At 40.3% G+C, this 25,815-nt stretch overlaps 1 long non-coding RNA gene across 1 annotated transcript; it reads right to left on the bottom strand.

The window, feature by feature from the left end:
- Positions 1-3,079: 3,079 nt before the first annotated feature.
- LOC140343976 (uncharacterized) lies at positions 3,080-25,803 on the bottom strand. The gene is made up of 3 exons (XR_011923433.1): positions 25,610-25,803; positions 5,122-5,290; positions 3,080-4,362 (listed from the first exon to the last, which is right to left on the bottom strand). It is a non-coding gene; the product is annotated as an uncharacterized lncRNA (long non-coding RNA).
- Positions 25,804-25,815: the final 12 nt, after the last annotated feature.

The following is a 25,815-nucleotide window of genomic DNA, read 5'->3' as shown; positions in this document are numbered from 1 at the left end:
AACCAGTAGTAGCACCACCAATAAGCCAGAACCAGTAGTAGCACCAACAATAAGCCAGAACCAGTAGTAGTGCCACCAATAAGCCAGAACCAATAGTAGCACCACCATTAAGCCAGAACCAGTAGTAGCGCCGCCAATAAGCCAAAACCAATAGTAGCACCACTACTAGAAAGCGGTCCAACAGAGAGGTTGCACGTTTATTAGGAAGCCATAGTTCCCAGTTACTGTTAATACCCAAAGGTAGTGCTTTTTCACAATGGTCAATGTGTATGTCAGCTATCGTATGAAAACCTTCACCTTTAAAAGTAAAGTCCCAGATAATAGAAAATCAAGTATTTGAGATGATACGCGGTGCCAAGCTTGTGGTGCACTAAAAGTTGTTCTTATGCCTTGCTGCAAGGGTCTTATCAGAAGGGTGTTCCGTGCAGCTTGGAGGATGGCGACAATCAGCTGTCCCTCTGTAGACAATGTTGACTTCCTGACCGTTATTAAATGATCAAGGCTTAGATCTTTGATGACTTCCACACCCCCGTGGTGAATTACCTTGATTAGGTGCAACAAGTTGCAGAAGCTTTGTCCATGATGGAGCATATGTTTACGTAAATGAAAGCACATGCTCTGCCATCTACATAATGGTGCTTCTATCTCTGTATTTTTCTCACTGCAGCATATATGCAATCTGAATATTATTAACTTCTCTTCCAGCTCTTCTCCCAACCAAAAATTAAAGCTAAACTAACTCTATCTATCTCTAAAGCCTTCTTCCCCTGAAAAAAACCTAATCTTTTGTGATGTCCCCTCCAAGACTTTATTCCTCTGCTTTAAGGTCTGCCTAATTCTTTTTATTGGGAAGACCCCTCCAAGGTCCCTTAGGTCTGATCTTTTTGGAATTGTTGGCAACTACTGTTAACCTTGTTATAAGCCTGAAACACAAATTGTTGGTTTTCAAAAAGCTATTCATACCTTGTAAATTGGGTGCCATAAGATACCATTTATTTCTTTTCATGGCAACCTTTTTAAAAGCAACCCCAAAGGGCTAAAGCTTGAACTTTTGATTTCAGCAACACAAGCCTCATATGAAATCCATTTATAGTTCTAGTTTTATTTTCATCTTACATCTACTAACTCATAGAGGGCTACTGGTTATTCCATTACATCATGAGCAGGACTTTCTTAGTACTTTATATTAAAGGTTGAGTGCGAGGTTGGGTGACGTAGGCAGAAGCTGGAAGAAGATGGTGGTGCCCAGAATCGAAGCCAGCTGTGGAGGGATCGATTTAAATTAATCAAAGTTCCACTTTAAGGACTTAGGGGTACAGTCAAGCATTTTGGTCTTTTCCATGTTGCGTAAAATATCCCCCTCTCATTGTAGATATGTGACAATATTCCAGGGACATTTGTTAATTTTCCCATTGCATTTTAGAGCTTCTGATTACTGTAGTGACTCTCTAGAAGTCATAGCAAACTTGAACAGTTTTCCCTTTGACTTTAATGGTGTTTGATTTTGGGTTAGGCACGCACAGCTTTAAACCAGAGACATGTTCGAGCAATACTATGTTTAAGTATATTACCTTCAGATCTAATGTTTGCCCTTTCAATTTTGTTGAAAATGTCAACAATTTTCAAGAGGTGTGATCACCTTTTCACTTTCAAAAAGTAGTAATTCTACTTCTTTGAGTTGCTTTAATATTATGTTTATTGTATAGAAATATAATATGGGTGTTTTGCATTAGTAGTGTTAGCTGTTGCTTCAAATGAATGTGTATTGTACCTTCATCAGATGATTAATTACAGCTCAGGCTGTTTCACATTCTATCATTGTTAGAGTTTCAGCTCATACAGGCTGGTAATATGAGCTGTTGGCGGTGTTAATGGCTACAGACACTAATGGAGGAATTATGCTTTACTATTTTTGATTACTTCAAAGAATACGGCTTCTTTTCCAAGGTACAACACCAGATAAAAAGAAAACCGAATAGCACAGACAGTAATCACAATCCCCAAATATCACAAGCTGAGCATATCAGATCATTTAGGGCTAAGGTTCTACAGATTTGTAGGGATGATTGACTGTGAGTAGTTTGCTGCAGCTCGGTGTAAAATGCCGAAATGAATAAACTCCTGTGTGCATGTATGGGTGTTACATCATTCTGGCCGGGCTAATAAAGAAGACCAAAAATCTGGAGCTCAGGTGAAGATGGTGGCACTCACAACGGAGTAAGAACAGGTAAATTTTATTTTAAAGAAAAGGGAAAGTATGGTTATTTTATTACGGAAGTCTTGTCCCAGGCTTTGGGGAAAGAGTGTGGTAGGTCTTGGTGCTTGGCAAATAAGGGGATGGGCAAATATCTTCCCCTTTGTCATTTTTAGATAGGCAGAGAGGTATCTGCACCACCATTTCCAATCTACAGACAACAATGGACTATTCTTGCATAATTGAGGTGCCAAATGCTCTTTTAGGTGCTTGTAGATGAACTGAACTACCGACCTTGTGCCCAAAAAAGGCAGCCAGGTGACTAAGGACTGGTACTGCCTATACACCACCAGCCGATTATGGTCTTCACCCTTACTAACCTGATAGACCTGTTCTGCTTCTGTGTGAAAGTTTCCATCACTTTCCAGCAAGGAGAACACTGTGCACCACCACAACACTTTCATCAGTGAAGCTGAGTGCTCCAGCAAACCTGGAATGAATGTAGCCATGGTTGAAAACATTTGCTTACAAATATAAAAATATTATGTAAATACATTCCAGGTTTGCTGAATCACCCAGCTTCACTGATGAAAGTGTATCCTCTCCAGGTATGGAGAGCTTTAATAAATCAGGCCCATTGTGTTATAAATTTGGAGAAACTAGAAACCAGAGGCAATTAGATGGAGTCACATTGCAATCAAACAGCTTTGAGTGTACAGAACAAGACTGGGTGCCTAGGCACAGAAGGTATACCACCAAACTTCATTCGAAAAGTTAGATGTTTTTTTCTTCAGTGCTGCTTTATTCGCACAATTACCATCTTTACTCATTTACATATTGCATTCCCAATTAACCCAGATAAGGTAAAACACCAACAGAAAGGGATTTAAAACTGAATATTCAATTTTTAATTCACTTTAAAAATGTATAATGATGTGTTAGACTCCTGAATATATTACAGAAAAAAAAAACACATTGTTATTCTTTCTGAAAATGTAACAGTAATATTATTTTATGAATCGTATTGAGGAATAGTCATTAGGTTTTACAGACTATAGAGATGTTTTGGTCAGAGGATAACGAGAGGAGAAATAAATTGTTCAGTATATATTTTTGTATATATTTAGTAAAATATTCAAATGCCCAAGAACCACAATTCTCTAACAATCGCTTTAAATTAAAATATCACAAAATAAATAGAATACAGCCATTAATATTTAAAAAAAATAAGAATTTTCTTTTCAGAGATACATACACATATATATACATATACACATTAAAATCCATTTGCTTTAAAAGTAGGGAAGAAAGTCTGAGGACAAGGGACAATACTGTTTTTTGTATTTTTTTTTCGATTTACAATACAATGACCCAGTTTAAAAAGTGCTATTATGAAACTCGATACATAGCTATAGCGTAAGCAAAGACGAATGGACTTTGAGGCCTTTGCATTCTCTGGCCAATGGCAATTTGAGATTTGTTAATAAAAAATTTTACAAGTTTTAATGAAACTTAGGGGATCATTTTGTCTGCATATTAAAATCGAGTAAAGTTCATTTAGCTGGTTTGAAAGACATTTGATGAGAAAGAAGATGAACTGAACAACTTGGGTGAAAGTTGGTGGACGGATTCTGGTTAATTTGATTGACGAGAGAGAGTGAATTATGAAAACCAGGTTGACTTGGACTACATCAGAGAATCTTTTGACATGGATGAAGAAGAAATACATTAACTGTTGTAAATGGACACAACCAGAAATATTTTTGTTGGCTTTGCAGTCCTTGATCTTTAGCAGTCCATTCCTTTTCCTCAGCATGGGCAACGCAGAGCGAATACAGTGGTATAAGTAGACCTTAGGGCAAGAACAATGTAGCTATAAGTCTTGATCCAGTGGTAATTAAACAAGCTTTCCTGAGGGAACAAAGGGCAATTTAGGCTGCAGCCAGACTTGTCCTATCCTGGACAGGGTCAGATAATCCTCTCCAAAGTAATGTCCCCAAATCCACTGCATGGTGAGACAGGAAGGCATCCAGACGCAGACAGATCTGAGAGGCACGAGGCGGGAGACCAAGATTTTCCTTTGGAACTTTTCATCTTACCCCGGGGTCCAGAGTCAAACAAACCAGATAATTTCATTGGAAAAAAGAGTAAATCTCTTGGAAAACCATCTGGAAAGAAAGACATTAGGAAGGGTTAATAAGACACAGGAGAAATGTTTTGCATACAGAAAGGAGATAGCTTTGATATGAAATAGACTTAAGGGTTTAAATTTAGATATTTTATCGTCTTCTGGCTTCACGTCTGCAGACATGCCATGGCTGTAATTGTATATTGCCCTGTTTGATATTTGCTTTCCTTATGGAAGCGTCTGCTTGACCAACTGTTGGCCATGGTATATGGGCAGGTGCCCTTGTTACATTCCAGGTTGTGTAATTACATCCCATGGTCCTAAGGTAAGTGGCACATTCTTTTCAACTAATTTCATTTTGTAGAGGGGTAAATGATTTGAACCCAGTAAAGATTTTGTCACTGAATGGTGACCCAGCTAGTAGGCTGCTCTAGCAAACTAGTAAGGGGTCCAAAGGATCCCCATTGCCATTTAGGAATCCCCAATACCTCTTTATTAAGCACAAAGGGGGGCAAATAGTATTCACTACATATTAGGTGGACAACATGGATTTTTCCTCACTTTGGAAATATAACCTCTCCCATTGTTGGGTCTCCAACGTTTGGAGTAAAGGTAATTCCAACAATGGGATGGACACACAAATAAACCCACTAAATCTCCTATATTTTAAAACCTATAGGAAAAAAAGTTTTGACTTGAATTTTGGACTTGAGACTTTGAATTGGCAATAAATGGTTTTAAGAATTGTGCAAGAACCTCGTTGAGGAAAAGGTTGTATAATATTTTTTCTGTGTCTTACCTTTTCTAGAAGGGCATCGGCCCTTTGTGAGAAAGACGTGGTCTTTGGCGCCGTAGTTTTCTATAGGTTCCTGGACGCTGAGGCACATGGCGCGTATTCTTATTCGAACTTACAAGGGTTCGGATATTTTGCTCTTCATCTTTCCTTTCTGAGCCTTCAGCTAAAGGAGCTGTGGAGAGAAGAAAAAGTATTTAGTATTGTAATCACTGTTTTTATAACATAACTGGTCAGCATGATACATTCTTAAGGGTGAGGTGTGTTTGTGCCCTCCCATGTTCTGATTTTATAAATTAGCTTTAATCATAGAAAACATCCCCCAGTGGTTGGCTTTGTTCATAATGAAACTAAGAAACTGATTGTCTAAGCCATGGGGCTCCTTTGGGTTTGAGGTTTTGAAAATTGGACTATGAAACATTATCCTGAAGTCCTTTAATGGAGAATACATGTCTGTGTGAGGAGTATGCTGCCGTGATAAAGTAACTTGAATCAGTCAGAGTGCATTAATAGGAATGAGGTTAACAGACTGTTTCCAATAATCTCTTAGTCCAACACATTCTATCCTCAAGACAATTCTAGGAGCCGACCTGTCTCTCCCATTGAAGCACAAGCTTCAATGACAGAACAAATTGGCACATCCACATCAATTGGACTGTGATCTCCAATAGGTTTTTATAAATTATTATCTAACAAACTATTATTGTTCAATTTTGGTATCCTTATTCATTGTATGCCCACAATAAAAACTAGGAAACATAATGATGCTGTATAAATGCAATACAAATTTATTTTAAAATAAAATATGGGCAAACAAACAAAAAAGCGGTCAATGCTAAAAGCTTTTAGATCCCACCAATAATGAAGTGAAGGCCTTTTACATCCCATTTCCAATGGAGTACTCTTTGGACCTCACCTCTGAGTGACTGAAAACCTCCTAGATCTTGCCTACAACTAAGATCTCCTAAATCACATCTCCAATAGAATGAAGACATCCTAAATTACAACTCCATCAGAAGTTTGATGTAAGATTCCTAGCCGTTCTGTTCGTTCCTCCAATGACCTACTACTGACTTCCTCACTAATACCCTCATCACACGCACGGCTCCAAGACTTTTCTAGAGCCACCCCGACTATTTGGAATGGTCTTCCTCTTCCTATTCGGCTTGCTTCTACTTTCTGCTAATTTAAAAGAACCCATCAAAACCCATTTTTTCAAACTTGCCTACCCATCTTCTGTCTTTTGAAACCCTCACTACTTCCCACCACTAAATATCCCCCTCCTATTGGCCCTGATTTATTAAAGTTCTCCAAGGCTGGAGAGAATACACTTTCGTCAATGAAGCTGGGTGATCCAAAAGTCAAGCTTTTGTTAGCAAATATTTTCAATCCTGGACCAGATCCATTCCAGATTTGCTGGATCACCCAGCTTCACTGTTGAAAGTGTATTCTCTCCAGCCTTGGAGAACTTTAATAAAATCAGGGCCATCATGTGTTACTTCCCCCACCCGCTAGATAGTAAGCTCTTCAGGGCAGGGTGCTCTCCTCCTCCTGTGTCACTGTTTGTATCTGTCGGTGATTTGAAACCTCTATTTATTGTATAGGGCTGCGTAATATATAGGCGCAATTTAATTCCTATTTATTATAATAATAATATTAATAATATTAAAGAGCTATTTATTCCATTGGAGTAAAGACCACTTATAGACCCTACCACCAACTAAGTGAAGTTTTGGATCTCACCTCCGATGGAGTAGAGGCCTCTTAGATTCCAATGATAGTAAAGATCTCTTAATTGCTTTGATTCCACCTCCAATAGAGTAAAGACCCCAGACGTTAAATACTCCACCTGTATTCCCCAAACTTCCCGGTTACTCCCTTGGTCCCACATTCATTGCATTTTACTGGTCAGAAGCACCCAGCAACATTCCTACATCCAAAGGGATTACATGCCTGGTTCAAGTACATTGTGCCTAAAACCTGGCTAAGGAGGGCTAATACTGAAGAGTATTTTAATCCCAGCGGAGCCTGTGGATTGACAGTCCCTGTGATGTTTCATTGCAAGGCTGCACAACTCTTAGAAAGAAGCTGGAAGCTTTGAAGCGTGTGATATGCTTAGCAACAATTAAACATGGAATACATTTCTGTTATATTGTTACCAGATGTAACCACAGAAGGATTTCTAACATTAGGAAGTTTGGACGAAGATCCCCAAATTACAGTCAGCACAAACTTTCAGGTCTATAATAATTCTTCTTTAAGTTAATACAGACACATTCCTGGATTTCAATGTCTTCCCACACTTACTTCCTTATTAAAACAATCATTTGGCTTCAGGTTGGATTCTTTAAGTGGATGTTCTGATTAATTGGTAAACATAAAATGCTTCCTTTGGATTTAAAGCTAAACATCAAGAAGCTAAACACACAGATAGAATATATTGTAAATATAGGAACTATGTTACATGACTTTTTGTTTTTTCATTTCTTTCCTTTCATGTTCTGAGATTTACACAGCTTTACCATACACTGAAATAGGAGACCCGATTTTTATATTAAGGCAGCCAAGTAACACTTGTGGGTTTTGTCCATCCCCAGCCTGTGACTGGACAGTGAAAGAGAAGCAACAACCTGATTAGCTCATCTTCCTGCCTAATCTTGACTTTGGGTACAGGTTAAACACCAAACATGCCATGTTGACCGACCGCCAACATGGTACAACAATTGCTCAATGACAAACCCAGAACAACCAATCAGGTATTGGCTGCCGACCATCATCAACAAATCAGATTTCATTGTACCTCTAAGCGGCCTGTTTAATAACACTTTGCCCGGCCTAGTTTTTGGCTTTAGTAAATATAAACTGAGCTGCAGGAATGTTGCCAATATTGGAGTCTGCTCATCGCACATCACATCACCATATGTGTAACACAAAACTTCTTTAGTAAGAATGGAATTGTGGTTGCTGTTTTCTGCTTTGATGAATCCCACTGACAGATTGTACAAGAGAATTCAACAATGTAAATCATCTGTCAGCATGGCACGCCTGGCTCTGAGTGATGGGGATCACAACCTTCCCGGAACGCAGCCTATCCATGCCTACAACGCCATTGTATAGAATGGCATGCATAATCTCCCCACATATGTTCTGCAGCATGTTTCCTACAGATGTCTGCTCCGCTCCATGGAGATTTTCATTAATTAAACACATAGAAGGGGCACTCACACCCTCAAAGGGGATTAAGAAGATGGGCTTCTTGGAAAATAGGGAGGAGGGGGTTGGATTTATTGGCCCTGGGGCAGTTGTAATCTTCGCGTTAATGGATTTAGGAGCTGGAGCCAACATGCACTGAATATAGCTCAGATTCTGTCTTTTTATCCTGATGGATTGCAGCTTTCATTATGTCTGGTAAACTCCATGAAAGTACCTGTTCAGCCACTTCCTGATAAAGAGTGACAACGATCTGCCTCTTTCTTCCACTTAGGTTCCAGTGTTGTCATCTTGCCATGCAGGTTTCTAATGGAAGGACTTCAATGCACCTTATGCAGATTTAGTCAGATAACCCGCCCTAAAAATGTCATTCAGACATCGCTGGAGCGCATGTAGACATGAAGTGGTTGTAAAGAGGCTGCAGATTTCTTGGGTCTGTACACCTGCTGTGCCCAATTTGAGGGGTTCCATTCATCTCTGTGCAGTTCCTGGGTCTGCATTTTTTCCACTATGACTGAGTCTGCAAATTTGCTGCACCCAATAGAAGGCTTCCCACTGTCCCTGCTGTGCTCCTGTACACCTGTTGTGCCCATTATGAGGATCTCCCATCATCCCTGCTTGAATTTGCAATTATTTAGTATACTAGGGAATACTACAGAAGGGCCTGGAACACACAAAGGGAATTATGGTATAACAAACCCCCACTATTGGGGTATTCAAGGAAGCCAGGGATTGGCTCAGCCCACCAATCTCTACCTATATATAGAAACACTGACCCTTGAAATATGGCTTTGGAGTGGGGTGACCCTTAAAGTTAAGGTTCTCTTTTTTGCAGAAGTAGGATTTTCTTGAATATTCATTATTATTTCCCAGGGACACTCCCGATTCCCGCCCTCAGATCTGTGTGCGGTATTATGTTGAACAGATCGAATAATCAAAGCCAGCGCCATGTGTTGTTCTCTGCTTTCGCTTTCAAACCTCCAATGATTTTTGTGGCACTGAAACAAGAAAATGGAGATGGCCGGCAGCCCAATCCGCCACTCGTTTTCCTGAATGACTTTACTAATAATGCTAATCATCCCCAAGGAGCTTTCCTGAAAAATAGTCATTTTCAGTTTATTGTCCTCCGGTCAGGGAGCCAAGACCTAGAAGGCTGTGAACATTGCCAAATGTAAGGATTGGATTTACAGCTCGCTTATTAGCCTTATAATTGTGGGAGCAGGATCCCCCCCTTCTAATTAGTGGGTTAGGGGTGGTTTGATTAAAATAGAAATAAACCCTAAATTAAATTTAGTTTACCAGAGCACTATGGGGTCTATTAACAAAGCAGAGAATCTGACATTCACTGGACATTTTTGGAATGCTCAATCAAAAAATTACCTTCATGCGCTTTTACATTGATAACCCAAATGTGCTAGAAAAGATATTTGACTTTTAATGCCTGAAACAAGAAGGAATTCCCTTGCGGAGTAAGTAGCAGGGAAAATCTGCCCCTCCAACTGCCCAGAGATCTTGCACCACATCTGAACCTCAATCCACTTTCGACATTTGTGAACCGTTGTGGGCGACTTTTGTTGCTGTCGGAATCCTTTCGAGCTGTCCAGGAATTTGCAGGGTTCCAGCACAGATTGGGCCTGGCTCCCGGCCAGCACGGTCTATAAGAAGCCGACGGCGGCTGTCTGCGCGGACAGCATAATTATCATTAGAAAGGAGCTGCTTTCAGGGAGCATTTTGTCCCCCCCACGATGGCCCTGCGTCCTCCCGAATTGTTTCCTAATAATATTTCAACATTTATTTAGCTCTAATTACTCGGCAAACTTCCCATTCAGTTTGTTTTTCCTTTTTCTTCCTTTAATTGACATTAATCCGCTCTGCAGAAACCTGAATTCCAGGCCGCAGCCGCTTTGTTGCTTCTATGAATACCTTTATGTGGGACAGAGGTCAGATCCTCATTTCCTGCGGCAGTAAATCATGGCTTTCTATTGGCTCCGTGGCCCATGTGAAGCCAGCATTGTGTTGTTGCTGAATAGCCGTTACCCCGCAACAAACAATCACCCCTCTAGGCTGGAATCTTACCATCAACATCAGCAAGACAATTCTGGGCTGAGCGTTTGGGACAGCAACTCCTAAAACCCCCTGGGGTCTTATTTCCAGGTCCCTGATGAGCGTTTTATTAATGTTTACCCCTCAATAAATCCATCTGTACTCTATAAAACATTTTTATTGGTCATTTCAGCCTTTTACCCTAGGGGAACCCTTAAATAAAAACATTTAGGTCTTGGGGAACCCCTTTAAAACCAATTAATTGAGGATCAATGGAAAAATGGCCCTTACACTGGTGGCCAGTGGCCTCTCCTGGCAGATAAAAGTTTATTAACATCATGTCAGTGACTCTGCCGATAGGTGTTGGCCCCAGAATTATGCCAGCACCATCAAACCGGTCAGACACAGCACAAGAGATCCTTATCAGCCTTTCTCAACCTTTTAACATAGGGGAACCGTTTAAATAACCTTCAGGTCTTCAGGGAACCATTTCTATATTTACTATATCCAGAGATCACAGTATATTAGTGTGGTGGTCAGTAGGAAGAATTCCTCTTACATATATAGGGATGGTGGGAATCCTTTATAACGGGCACAGAAGGTATAATGAACCCGGAAGTCATTGCCAGGAAGGTGGGAACTTCTCATAATAGGCAAAGTAGTTATATGGGCCTAGAATCCAAATGCCAAGAATTTTGGGACTCTTCCTAATGGGCACAGTAGGTGTACATGGTAAGGAATTCATGGGGGTGGTGGGAACCGCTCCTAATGGGTACAGTAGGTGTAAAGATCTAAAAACTCAGTGTGGTGATCAGTGGGAAGAATTCCTCTTACATTGCTGACCACTGGGAAGAATGTCACCCTTACAGATAGACAAAAAGGTCATTGGTGTCACCTAAACTGACCTGAGAAGCACAAAATACTCATTGCTAAAGGAACCCCTAGCAACCTCCGGAGGAATCCTCATTGAGAACCACTACACTAGAGGGACCCTGGAGCCCCACAGAACCCTGGTTAAGGGGCTGGATGAAACGTTAGATTTAGTTTAATATACTATATCATGGTCTCCATCACATGTGACAACACAGGCCTACAGTGGAGGACAAGGACAGAGCGTTGTCACCCAATCATAGGCAGTGCTTGACTTTTCTAGTAGGACCATCGAGTAATATTTTAATGAAAGATGCAGATTTAAAAGGTATTGAAAAAGACTGACAATGGCATTAAAAAGTTAGCAATTGGATTTACATCCGCCTTAATGTGATACTTGCCATGCAACACGTGCGTTTCTAGGATTACGCAGGAACAAATGTTGCAGTTTAGCTGATTTACTGTGTCATCGGTTCTAAAGATACACGGCTGTAATATGTAACAGATATGAACCTATATCTAGGCACACATGTGAAGTGAAAGTGTTTTATCCCCCCTTGAACCTATTAGAATCCCCATCATGTACTCGCAGAGATGGCATCACCCCGCTGTGAGCCATTACACAAACGCAGATCTTCAAAGAAACAATCCCCCCCCCCCAAAAAAAAGTATCCAGAATCTGACATGACCTCCTCGCCCCCACTAATCCTGATCCGTCTTCTGCCTTTCTATCCATGAACATAAATAATTATCTCTTTCATGTTTGCTGTGATGTCCCATCAGAAAATAAAATTTACAGGTGGAGCATAGGGAGAATTTAAAGAAGAAGCAAAAATATTTCCCAGGTGCTGCTCAGATGATGGTATGGAGGTTGGCCCTCCGATCCTGACCCAGCAGCCCCCATAGTAGTTATCGGTGTAAGTGGTGCATGCAGGGGCAGGTGTGTGATCTGAGAGCTGGAATTCTCAGACAGGCGTCTGTCCCCATACGTTCATACTCATACCGGTATCTGCCTTTTGTAGAGATCAATGAGATTATTCCAATATTATGCAAGAAGTTTAGGCTTACACAACTCATGTGCCACACACACCAGCCATGCATGGCAGGGAAAACTGCAGCAGATAAAGGTCTTCACCCCAGCAGGTCCCCCCCAGCCTTCAAGTGGACTATAAAAGCAGATGGAGCAGCAAGCCAACGAGCCCAATTCTCCTTATTTCTGTCCTATTTCTTTTATACGCTTTTGCACTTTAACACAACACTGGGTCCTGGTGGCTGACACCATCTGATTCAGTACATTCACTTCTTGCATTAAAGTGGCCCTGTTTCCTCAGCATATGAAGCCCTTGTAGGTCTTGTAATCCGGCCTGGCACCATTCTTCATGTCAATGCACCATTCCTCAAGTCACATTTATACTTCCAGCATGCCCTACCATTATCGGAGGTTCCATCAGCTGGTCACTATGTCACAAATACCCCCTGTAGTGACACAGGGCCCAGCAAATGATGTACAGAGCACCTGGAAGTGTCAGATATGAAGATTTGGCCATGGTGAATATGCAGGGTGAATATACAAGGCATTGATGATGCCTGGAAGTGTCAGATATATAGATTCCACCATTGGTATTTAATAGGGCAAAGATACAAGGCATGGCTGACCAGATAGGTGGGGTCTCCTTTGAAGGAAGGTCCACCTTCATCTTTGTAGGGGTAACCTGGAAAGAATACAATTACCACTACAAAACACTCCTCCGGCTAAAGCTAGGTACACACGTGCAATAGATGAACGATTATGCACGATTATTTTGAACGATCGTATTGTGCACAATTCTGTACATGCTGTAACAATACGATCGTTCAAATATAATCCACCAATAATGTACACACGTTAGATACGGGGGTTTGAACAATGCAGGAAGTGACATGTAAAGGAGAAAGTGTTCTGCAGAACCATCCACGATCACTGAACGACCGTGCACACAATAGATTGCGAACAATCGTCGCCCAATCAAATCCGCTGGGACGGTCATTCTTTTCCAGCGACAATCCTTTTGGACGAACATTCGTTAGTCGTTCATTCGTTAGATGAACTATTGCACGTGTGTACGCAGCCTAATTGCATATGGTTGAAGTGCAAAGTTTGATCAAACAGAATCCTGCCAAAGCATTGTTCCACTCCATATCTTAGGCCCACAATGCTCTTCCTTCTAACAAGCCTTCAATGAATGTTTTGTGTACATGGATTAGGACCCTCATTGATGGATCACCCACTTCAAAGGTTTCTTTGCCCTCTTGGCCCCCAGCCAAAAAGCCAGCTTGTAGTCACTGTTGGGATCCAGCAGCCTTACATATCAGCACTTTAGAAAACATCTATCAGAGCCCTCTGCGAACCTGTGTGAGTAATCGATGGCCTAAGTACCAACTTCCTGGCTGTCAAAAAGGTCCTTAGTAAACAGCGGGGGAGCTTAAGAAAAGGCATTGGAAAATCCTGACATTTTCCCTACCTGGTCATTGTTAAAAGATGGCACAAGGCAGAAGAAAGTGAACATCTGTGATTTGTGCTTCTTAAGGGTCTGAAGTTATTTGTGCAAATATTTTGCAAATGTTTTATTGAACAAGTTGGCTTGTGAAAGCTTGTCCTTTGAAGGAAGTCATTCACAAAAAGCACTCACATGTGGTGTGAATGGCTGCCGTGCGGTTCTGTAGCAAAGTTGTGAATGGATAGAAATGCATGGTGCAGTATGTTGTCCTTGTGTTTAAAGAGCTTTCCTCCAGTTAATATTTTTATTTCATATCCCAAACTTTATTAGTTTATTGGCTTTCTCTAAATCAGCCTTAGGACATAATGCTATAACCGTGGTAGGGACATTGGATTATGACCATGGTAGAATATTTTGATATGACTATGGAAGGGTCCATAGACCATAACCCATGAAGACACATTATGCAATGACTATGGAAGGGTTAGTAGACCATAAGCTTGGTAGGACATTATGCTACAAATATGGAAGGGGCACTAGGACCACAGCAATGGTAGGGACATTAGATTATGACTATGGAAAGGACATTAAACCCTTGGTAGGACATTAGTCTGTGACTTGGGTGGGGGCAATGTAAGGACATGGCCATAGATAGTGAGCTTCTCGAAGGGACAGTTAGTAATTATGGACTTATAAATACATAATAAATATGACGAGTGAAAGATATTGTAAAATAAAAGAGCAATAGGTTTCTTAAGATAAGTTGGGAAATTTGATACTTTGCTTTCTTGAGGTCCAAAAATGGTCATCAAGAACTGTCACCAGCTGTCAAAGGTCCATCTACCGACAAAGCTTTATTGTTACCAGCAATTGGTCCACAAGTTTCTAAATTCTATTGCATGTTCTTTTTTTCTGGCTCTTCAGGTACTTACTAGATATGTGGCATCAGCCTTGCAAGTAGTGAAGCTGAACAACATTGACTGCCTAAGAGCTAACCTGCAGGCCAGGAGTCAGCTAAGCTATAAGGAAGATTTACATTTTGGATAGTTTCTGATATCTTTTCTATCAGTTTGCTCTGATGACCATACTGAGGCTACAATGGAAAGCTGAGAGATCTGCTCTACAATACTGGCCCAGTCTTGCAATCTCTCCAAGCAGTGGTGTCATCTGTTGATTGTTCTCTACTGGAATAACAGCACAAAATGAGTTTTGTCAGCCGTTTGAAAGAGCCATTGTCCATCATGGCCGACACAGGAAAAGCACTGCATCAAGAATCTGTCAACAATGTCACATCTTCTCCTTACTCGACCTTCACTTCTTGCAAGTCATATACATGTAAAGGATTTAGGAGCTGGCTATGTTTAATAAAAAATCACAAGTTGTCTGAAGATTACATTTTATAAAATGATTTAGATTTGTCTTTAAAATTATGATTAAAATTTAAATTGTTTACTGTTTGAAAAAGCAAATAATGGTTGGTGTAATAAATGCAAAAATCATGATTGATATTATAATTATTACTTGTCAATCATTCATGGCCCAGATGAAGCTGGAATCTTAGTAACCCCCTGAAATGTGTTGGCTATTTTCTACATTTTTGAACAATAAAAAGATTCCTTGTTTTGGAACTAAAAGTTTGTTTTTATTGTACTTGTTTCCTTTTGTTTTTCTGTCTGTTCTACTAAAGGTTCCACCTGCCAGCTTTTTAGGACATAAGAAAAGCCTAAAGCTACGTACACACTTCCAATTATTATCGTTGGTAAACGAACGATCCTGCACGATATCGGCGAACGATCGTATAGCACCGATCCTGTACATACAGATAACGACACGATCGTTCGTAGATATTGTACACACAATAGATGCGATTGTTTGAGCGATACAGGAAGTGACGCGCACGACAGGAAGTGAACGAACGTTCGTTCATCACGCATGCTCAGACCATGGACGATCGATGAACGATCGTACACACGAACGATGGTCAACGATCGTCGTCCAATCCGATCCGCCGGTCCGGTCGTTCATTTCCAACGACTTTCCTCGTTCGTCGGCGTCGTTGGTTACTTTTTTTACGAATGATTTTTGCCCAATCGATCGTTCGTTCGTCGTTCATTTTGAACGATAAAAATTGGAAGTGTGTACGCAGCTTAATACAAGGTCATTATTGTTTTACTGCCTTCATGGAAGACATCCATCTTCACCAGGCTTTGCAGATCCAGAATTACTTGGTCAACATCTGAGATCAAATGGGTGAAACAGAGACAGACAGTGATAGATACTTGAAGAAGGGCCAAGATAATCAGAGCTATGGAGGACAGGTAAGGTAATGCATTACCTACACCTTTATATTTGCCTTTCCAAGCCATGAACATTCAAGGCTTATACCGAGAATGCAAGGATACCAATAGCTCACTTCTAACAATCGTGCACTCTCTCTGGTATTATATTGCTAAAAACCAATACTTAAACTTTTGTTTTTTACACTTTATGTTTCACCCCCTGGTTGTCCTTAATGTCTCCAAAATCTAACGCAACTCTAGCAGAACCTCTGGATACACCTTTGAGATATGTGTAGTATTTACTGGTACTTATGTTCAGCCAGCCCAAACATTTGGCATTGGTTCATAGACTTTTTTGCAGATACAATACAATGCTGCACCAGCTTTAATTTGTTGCATACGTTCCTGAACTGCAAAGCGGCCCTCCATATCTCAGGTTCACCTTTACAGTACACTTTCTGTTTGATTGACTGATTACTTTAGTTAAACAAACACCAGAGTTCCTGTAGCAGAGCTCCCTGTATGTGTATGTTTGCTACGTGTGCTACAGCATGCACAAAAAAAAAAAAAAGAAGAAAAATAAAATTTTCAAGGTCACTGCCTGCTGTATCTTTGTTTAGCAAAGCGGTATCAGGAATCAATACTGAACACAGCGTCACAACCTACTGGATAAGCATTCCTAATTCTTTTACTGCTATCCATCTTGTCCATTTGGCTTTTCTGAGGTCTAAATCTCTTTAATTGTGAATTTCTTGACTTGAGCTACAAACGCTTGCCCAAATCTGACTCCCATGTGAAGCCCCTTGGAGACATTGGAAAACCATGATAGTAAAGGATTATTTCTTAATTGATAACAATGTAATAATATGTGACCATTTTGGATAAAATAGTTTTAAAGTAAATGTCACTTCTACTAATCTATTAAAAGCCCCATCTCACTTTACCCCCATTGTTCTGGCCTAGACATTGATTGCTCCAGCCTGACCATTGCACCTGACCTGACCATTGGAAGAAAGGGAATAGGATCATATGTCCTTCAATATTGGCAAACACCTGATATTCCGATGGGTTGGAATGTACAAAAGAGAAAGGTGGGGGGCTACAAAGGTGCACATAAGTGGGTAAGGGGGTGGACTTTCAAAAAGTCACTTTGCCCTAAATGTTTAAAAAAGAGATCCTCTTTAATGTATTTCAGTCTTCTATGACTACACATCAATGGGCATATGATGTTTCGGAACACCAATGGTAATGAATATTTGCTTGTGCTTGTATGAGGCCATCCCAATCTCTTTGATCCTTGTAGGACACCAGCAGCGACACGCATTTTCCACTAGAAGTACCTAAAGACAGACAATTCTCTGAAAACAACAAACAAGGGTTATTGCCTATCAAAGCATTAAGACCACCATGAATCTCACATAAAGTATTAGCAACATTCACCATCCCAATACCAAATAGTAGATCTCACTGGGAGATCGAAAGAACAAATTCTGAAGATTCATATCTTTTTCGATAAGTTTAGAAATGGCTTGACCATTGCAAGCAATGAGATTAGCCATCTATGACCCAGTTTACCAATATTGGAAGACAGCCAACAAGGCAATAAGGAGATAATTGTTGTGGAACATGTTAAAAAATAAAGAAGAAAATAGCGTGTGATGAGGAGACTTCAACAGCATAAGACTTAAAAGCATCTTCCATTATTTAGGTTAGGAGAGATAAGAAGCCTCAGAGTGTGATCCGTGTTCCTGATAGAGCGTTTAGCTCTTTTCATTAGTGCTGGAGCACGCACAGAGAAACCCATCATAAGCTCCTAATCCTTCCTGGTGTGTAAAGAGGGCTGTACATTTACAATGCCCAGATTCACACGGGTAAACATGCAGGCATGAGGATATAATAGAGGTCACCAAGTGTCAGGGTACATCTACATTGTGTCCTCGGGGTGAGCTGGCTTGCTCAGATCTTGGTATGGTTCTTGGCTAATGGGACTTATGTAAAGCCATTAACAAGTGGGTCTCGTTGTTCATTTTCTGCTCTAGGATGCCAGATAAAAGCAACGCTTCAGTGGAGTGAAGTGGATGTGGGTTTTAACTCGATGGAATGTAGGAACTTTATTCTAATCAAGGGAAACCCAAGGCAGATCTCTAAACAAGTTCTTGAGAACTTCTTGGGAATAATAATTTGCCTTGGAAATAGGACTGTACTTTACACTTAGTTTAAGGATTTAGAATAGACCAAAAAATGAATGCAATGGAAATTGATGGCAAAATATGCTAGCTTTGCCTTGTGATAGGCATAGAAGATGCCATAGGCTAACTCAAAGCTTTTTTTTCAAAAGATCATTTTTGGGAAAACCGGCATTTCTCAATCTTGGGGGAACCCATGAAATATTGTTCAAGGAACCCCTGCTATACTTACCATATCTGCAGCTCACAGTACATTCCTCTTACATTGCTGGTCATTGGGAAGAATGTCATCCTTACAGATACCCAAAAAGAATAATGGTGTCGGTTATACTGACTTGAGAGTTTCTCATTGCTGAAGGAACCCCTGGGAACCTCTCAGTGTTGAAAAACACTAGAATAGACTGACTTTAACCAAAATCTATTTATTAGTATATTCAGGATCATGTTTTGTCTCGCTGCCCACCAGTTCTTTACCCAAATAATTTTTGTGAATCTCTTAGGATCGTTCTAACTTGCCAGTAACAGCACTTCTCGTTGGGGGTTGAGAACACTAAGACATTTATTTTAAATTAGTTTCTGCATAATCAAAAGATTAGCTTCCGAAAATCTGAATACAGTGATGGCAAACCTATTTAATGAATCCAATAAATAAAACAGGATTGCTAGTGTAACAATATAATTATTGTATAGTTTATGTTCACTCTATTCTTGCAGGTCCTTTGTGAATAGAGCATTTCTATGCTCATGGCCAATTGATCCCTTTAATCCCCTATAATAGCCTTTAATATTACATTACACTGTAATGGCCATTGATATGCAAGTTTCCTTATGTTTGCCATTAGTAGAATCAATAGGTAAAGGGATTCCTGTGATGTAGGGGAAGCTTAATTAGTAAGAAGTTGGCTGAAGACTGCATGAAGCAAAAGAGGTTTAACAACCTGAGAAAATCTTTTCAATGGTCTTAAGTTACTGACCTGTGGAGTGAAGAGACAACAAAGTTTAAAGATTCACAGAGAGTAAAGTGTAGATCTGTCAGTCAGTCTGTATTCTTCAATGACTGTCACCGCAGGTAGCTCGTCCTACACGATGGTTTAAAGGGAATGGAAGGATTTTAAAGGATAAGTTAACCAGGATCATTACCTTGGGATGGAGGTGTTGAAGTAATCGATCCCCAGGGGTTTTTCTTATCCTAACAATATGCTGACACTAGGGGTTTACAGAATAGCTAAAAAGTTAGGGGTCTTCTTCAAAATCAAAAAATACGCTAAATGCTACCTTCTTTTTAAGGCTGGGTGCACATGGTCAATTGTTAGTTGTGTGTTTACGCTACTTTAAATCATCACCCAGCATTAAATCCAAACCCACAGCTGCAGACTTTCCACCCATGGCCTCCTTGACCCCTATGGATACCCCCCTCAGCAGTACTTTATGTTTTTTTTGTCATAGTTACCTTTTCCAGATGTCTTCAGACTGTCTGAAATTATGCAGAACGGTGCTAACGTGATCACATAAGTGCCACTTTATGCTTTGGTATTGCAGGGTGCAATGGTAATGCCCCCTCAGGGGTGGTTCCATGATGCCCTAAAATCACATTGTTGACATTTGACACCTAGTGGTGGAAAGTAGTAACAGCAGGGACAGTATTAAAGAGGAGGTGTATAGTATTGGAGTATTTCAGATTTTTTTTCCCTTTGAGTACTGCAGCGTTGGGCTTAATTGCAAGCAGTCAGTTTAGACATGTGAAAGGCACCCAAGGCAAAGGGTAACTTCACCTTTATGCACAATACTGATTTTCAAATCTATTATACATTCTTATAAATGAAATTCTTTATGTGCTTTTTTACATCATGTTTGTGCAGTCTTAAAGTTTCCAGTTCACCTGGTTGCAAATGTTCCCATTTTGCTGGATCCCTTGTGTGTTGTGGAAACATTGCAGCAAGACGAACATTGATTTAATTCTCTGGATGGCCATGTACCACCCTCCCCCTTTCCCTCCTGTAATTTGTGTTCAGAACAACCACAATAATGAATGATGATCATTGATTGGTTGTTACAGTTATTGCTCAGCGCACATTGTTCTTTGGAGTTAATAGCTCCAGCTTGTTAGTCTGCAAGCTGTGTTGGGTCTAATTCCTCTCACCTGTTGTTGTAAAACTTCTACAACATGTTTAACAATATTCTCTGCTTGGCAGCCATCCCAAAGGAAGTTATAGCAACCGTCCTGCCAGGATTTAATGAACAGCAAACAGTGAGCGGCGTGCTGGGAGGTGAATTAGCTGACTGTGTACTCAGTTTATAGTGGGGGATAAGTAGATCACACAATTCTAAATGCAGTTTATACCCCATACAATAACAAACCTTGAGGGCGGAAGATTAGTGGCGCTCCGTAACATCAGACATATGGTAGGACTTTTCCTGGCAATGTAAACCTTCTGTGTGGACTAAAATTCCTTAACACTTGCCTCAAGGCCTTCTTAAGGTCTACCTGTTGTCTAAACACCATCGGATTTGCTGATAGTCCTTGATTTATGGAGATAATTCAAATTTATGGAGTGTTGTCCTTGGAAAGGATCCAAATTTTTCCTGGCTAGTAAATTCTGCACTGAATATTCCATGTGTTCAAATGGGATTTAAAAATTAGAATTGAGGAAATCCTTTCTTTAGATGGAAGAAAATTTCACTCCAGGTCTCTTATTAGGGTTTATCATATGTGTGAAGGTCTCCATATGATTTTTAGTTGAAGGCACAAATCAAACTTCAAATTTGGAGACATTTAGGGTTTATCCTATGTGTGAAGGTCTCCATATGAATTTTAGTTGAAGGCACAAATCAAACTTCAAATTTGGAGACGTTCCCATTTGGCACAGGCCATTTGGCTTTTAGATATTGGGTCAGCACTAAAAGGGAACCTTAAGCAATATTTTCTCAAGAGCTGTGCACTCCCTATTATTCATTATTTATTCACCTGAGAAAAGGACATCTTTATGGACATAATACACATGCCAGTAATGAGTTCCCAAGCATCCATGGATGGGTAAAGTGTAATGTGACCCCAATGTGTTTAAACTGTCCTTGATAGTGCATATTGTTTCGGGTAAAGTAGGGAGATTGTAAATTATAGAAGGTTGGGGATAAAGTATAGACATAGTCAGACTGGGAATCTGGGGCCCACCAGAGAAATAAGAAGGAGGACCCATCAAACCAAAAAGCTTTACCTGGCACAGTGGCATATTTTTGTAAGGCGGCAGGGACTGTGGGGCGGGTGATTGTCTTATGACTTTCCATATGGCACAAGAGGGTACAGAAAAGAAAAGTATTTGAGTCCACTGGAAGTTTCCCCCACTCTCTGGTGGACCAGTGTAACCCATCGAACAGACCAATGACAGGTTATATTGAATCTTAGAAACAATCTTATATACAATTACAATATATAAAGCAAAAGAAACAAGAGAGAACTTCATGTTTGCCTAACTCAACCCCTGATTAGTACAGTGTTAGTTGCTGGTGATTTTCCATTGAGAAACAAGTTTGTGTCCAAGCAGAAACTCTTGAACCTGCTGCCAGAAGATGACAGACAGATGAGGAGAACTCCATTTATTAACCATATCAGTTTTCACCTCCTTCCAGGCAGTGACAGCTCAATTCCCCTTATCATGAGCTTCATCAGATCAGGTACTAGTATAATGAATTGTGGTGTGCAGCAGAACATTACCACCCAGGGCTAAGGCATTATCAGCTTCAAGTGGCCAGGCAGGAGGCCTGAAGATGGTCAGATTATCTGTAGACAGTGCTATGTTTACAGATCTTTCCAAAAACTGTAACAATCTTATCTATCAGCAGGATCATTCCTTTGCAAACTGCACACACATACACAACAATGCCAGGTCATGAAATGATGCTTCCTGGAAATGTCCATGTCTGTTGTGTACAAATGTTGCATTATCTCAAGATGGAAAAACAAATGAGAAAAAAGATGTTTCTAGATAAATGAACATTTGACTCTCGTCTTGTGTCTGTGGGAGGGCGTAGGGATCCTTCACACCAATGGAAAGTTAATTGTACAATGCACGCTGCTTATGGTTCCCCTACCACAGATACATATTATCAACTGAGCCCTTGGTTTGTAATGAATGAGAGGTAGATCCTATCTTCTTATCTAATTCAGGTATTGTAAGTGGTCCCATAGTCAAGTAATCACTGAGAATCAGACCACAGCCCACTGTTCAGAGCAAACAAGTTGATACTGTGAGTTATTAACTCTCAATATTGACATAACCTCTCTATCTGATCTTTCCAAGAATCCTCACCAAAGTTTATCACAGTACAGGGGACCTCACAAGGGAGGCTTTTCCCAAACACTATGAGCTTATTCATTCTGTCCTTGGAGAACTGTTCAGTGTATGTGATGGACCTGAGCACAAATAGTACTAAGGTATTATTATACGAGTGCCTTCCTATAGAAACGGGACCCAACTAGGATTGCTTGGATACAACAAAATACAGGGCCAGTAAAGCCAAAACATTGTCGCTGAAGGCAGAAAATGATCCACTGAAGGCTACCTGCTGAAGTCCCATCCATGCCATTCAACTCCTTTACAATATGAATTAAAATAAAAAACAACAATACCACAAGAAACTGCCAGTAGTTAGTAGGCAAGGCTTGTAGCTCAGGGGGATATATCGAGAAGAAGTCCCTAAGTTTTGAGTATAATGCCAAACATTTAATATATTACAGCGTGCCAGTCAGTAGATGTAGTGGCTGCATTCATTTTCCCTTTTGACTACAGAAAAATACCCATTGATCCTTCCAGAGATTCTTATGCATTGAACTGAAATCAGAAACAATGTTTTCAGCTTTACTATGTCTTTTCCTTGGACAGCAGAACATCTCCTCCTCTGTTATGGAGATTAGGAGAGGTGAAGGTGGATTTAGACCAGGAGAGCAGCCTTGGGTGCAATGTTACCCCTTTATAAAGGACCCGGGGATAGGAAGTGTGTTACTTGCAGAGTCTATAAGAAAAAATAAATAAAAAACAAAATAACGTAACACCACATATAACGACTGGTAAGCTAAAATGCATAATTGTACTGGAATAATGTATATTACCAGTGGATTGGTATAATATTGGAACCTATTGCAAACAAGTCCATGTTTTTACCCTGGGGGGGGGAGGTGGAGGTGGGTGAGAGGGCATGTTACTCAAACATTAGAAGACTGATGTTTTTATAACCACTATTTGCTTATGAAGTAAGTATGACAATCCCCTGGGGGCTCTGGTTAGTGAAAAACAAAAATTTACATTACAAAAGAACTGAGGACAGTTGACCTTATATGTCTCTTGTGCCCCCAAATCCTTTTTTACCTGGGATTTTTGTATTTGAAAGAGTCTTTCTTTCATGCGTAAGATATCATAAACTAGACCTGTTTGCCTCAATAGTGCAAAGTTGTGCATTTGCAAATTTCAGCACACTGCCTGCAAAAATTATGTGGCAATTGGCATAACAATCTGGAATGAGAGGACTGTGAACCATTAAAGAGTTAATGTTGTAGCACAACATTGGAAATGTGCTGATCTAATGTAGTAATGCTTTGCTTTCCATACCCTCATTGCATGGCTGGGCACACAACCAATGCTATTCAAGACAAAATGCATTCCTTTCATTTCTGACCCTTAGCTGGGACTCTACATGGAGCCCATTACAGGACTAAGAAATGGAGAAATTAATGCAAAAGGCTAGCATGTATATGAAATGATTTCTCCTTTAGCAGTCCCTGCTAAGCTTTTGTCTCCAGATGCCCCAGCTTGCGCTCAATCACTCCCATGTTTAATGGAGATAAAGTTATTTTAGATCTGTCAATGCATTAGGAACGTCTCCCATTGTTATTTCTGCATATGTTATCATTAAAAGTAGCAGAGATTCCGTGGAAATCACCCGAATTCATTATATAGCTCAGATGGTTTAATTATCAGGTATATGAAGGCATGAATAATGTATGCATGCTGCTGCAAGACTAAAAGCAAGCACAGACCCATCTATGAAACACAATGTAGAATAGCAAATGAATGAAAATTTAAATCCAAATACCATTCATTTCAAACCCTTTAAGTGAACCGGTTACATATAAAGCAAGATCATCATTTTGTGGAGCAGACAGACACAATTTGCTGACTTATGTGACCAACGGTAGGATCACTATAAGTGAATTCTATGTAATGCTCTGACTCTCTAGCATAAATTGGAATTGATTTGGGACCTCTGGATAATACAGATTATTCAAAAGTACACCCATGCCAAGATAATTGCTGCATAAAATTTAAGGATCAATCCACCCATAATAGATATTTTTGCTCTTGGTACATGCCGGAGAGTTAAAACACTGGCTAGTTTCTGGCTTCCTGGGATTCTGTAGGTAAGATCTCAGGTCTGCACACATGCCATTGCCATCATAAGGGGTTTCTGCCAACCTTGCTCCGAGTTCCTAGGTCTGCATACCTACCAATGATGAGTGGTTCCCACCATTCCTGTTCTGAATTCCCAGGTTGGCACACCTGCTGTGCCCATAGCAAGACATTTCTACCATCTGGGACTGAACACTTGCTGTGCCTATAATGAAGGGTTTCCACCATTCTTGACCTACATTCCCAATTACCCAAATCTGCAGAGCCCATAATGGGTTGTTTCCACCATCCTGGTACTAAAATCCCAGGTCTGCACAGCCACTGTGCCAAAAATGCATTCTCACTACTTTTCAAGCATTTTTACTACTGCTCAAACATTTTCTTTATTTTTACATTTTGGAGAATAAAACAAAAGTTTAAAACACCCGATATTCTCAGGCATATAGGAAAAAGAGTTGGGAATTATGACAAGGATATCTCACCATATGTAAGAAGAAGCCAGGGGTCACTTGTAGCTACTTTTTTTTTTTCTGGGCACACTGACATATAAATCCAGACATTGCTATTACTCTGCACACATGTTCCCCAAACAAAACTGCTGCAAATCCAAGCGCTTTCCTTGCTGACAAACTCCTAACCATAGCACACATCTAAACCCCTAAGCCTTGCAAGCACCAAACAAAGTCACAAAATTTCCATTGGCACTCAATACTTTCCAGCAACAGTTACAAGTTTCCTTGGCTGCCACAAACCCCTCTGCCAACCATACTGTTTTTAACATTCAGTCATATTGCCTGGCCAATGATCCACATCGGTTAATATTTAACGCAACTTACAAATGCTTTTTTCTACAGCCAACCCATGATAATAGATGGTCAGCTCTGCGGCTTTGAATTTGGACAGCTCCAAAGAAATTGTGCAAGAATGAATGAAACTCAATGTTGTAATGTGGAAAGCATGCACTGGTTGTCAAAAAATAATTACATTTTGCAATGTTCTGAAGGACAGGGCAATAGAGACGCACTCACCTCCAAAGGCTGAAGTGAAGGTTAAAACCAGCAGGACAAGTGCCAGAATCCAAAGGCGCAGATTCATGTTTCCTTAGTGTATGAGCAGAGAGCAGAAGGGCTCTCTGTGCTACTCCCAGAATGCAGACAGCCTATGTCAGATCTGGAGAGTTGGCTCCTACCAGTGGGGGCTCTTCTCTGACTCTGAGCGCTCATTCAGCTGGAGC

This window comes from Pyxicephalus adspersus, chromosome Z (genome assembly GCF_032062135.1).
Source record: "Pyxicephalus adspersus chromosome Z, UCB_Pads_2.0, whole genome shotgun sequence".
NCBI classification, from domain to species: domain Eukaryota; kingdom Metazoa; phylum Chordata; class Amphibia; order Anura; family Pyxicephalidae; genus Pyxicephalus; species Pyxicephalus adspersus.
This window is presented reverse-complemented; position numbering and strand designations above follow the sequence as displayed.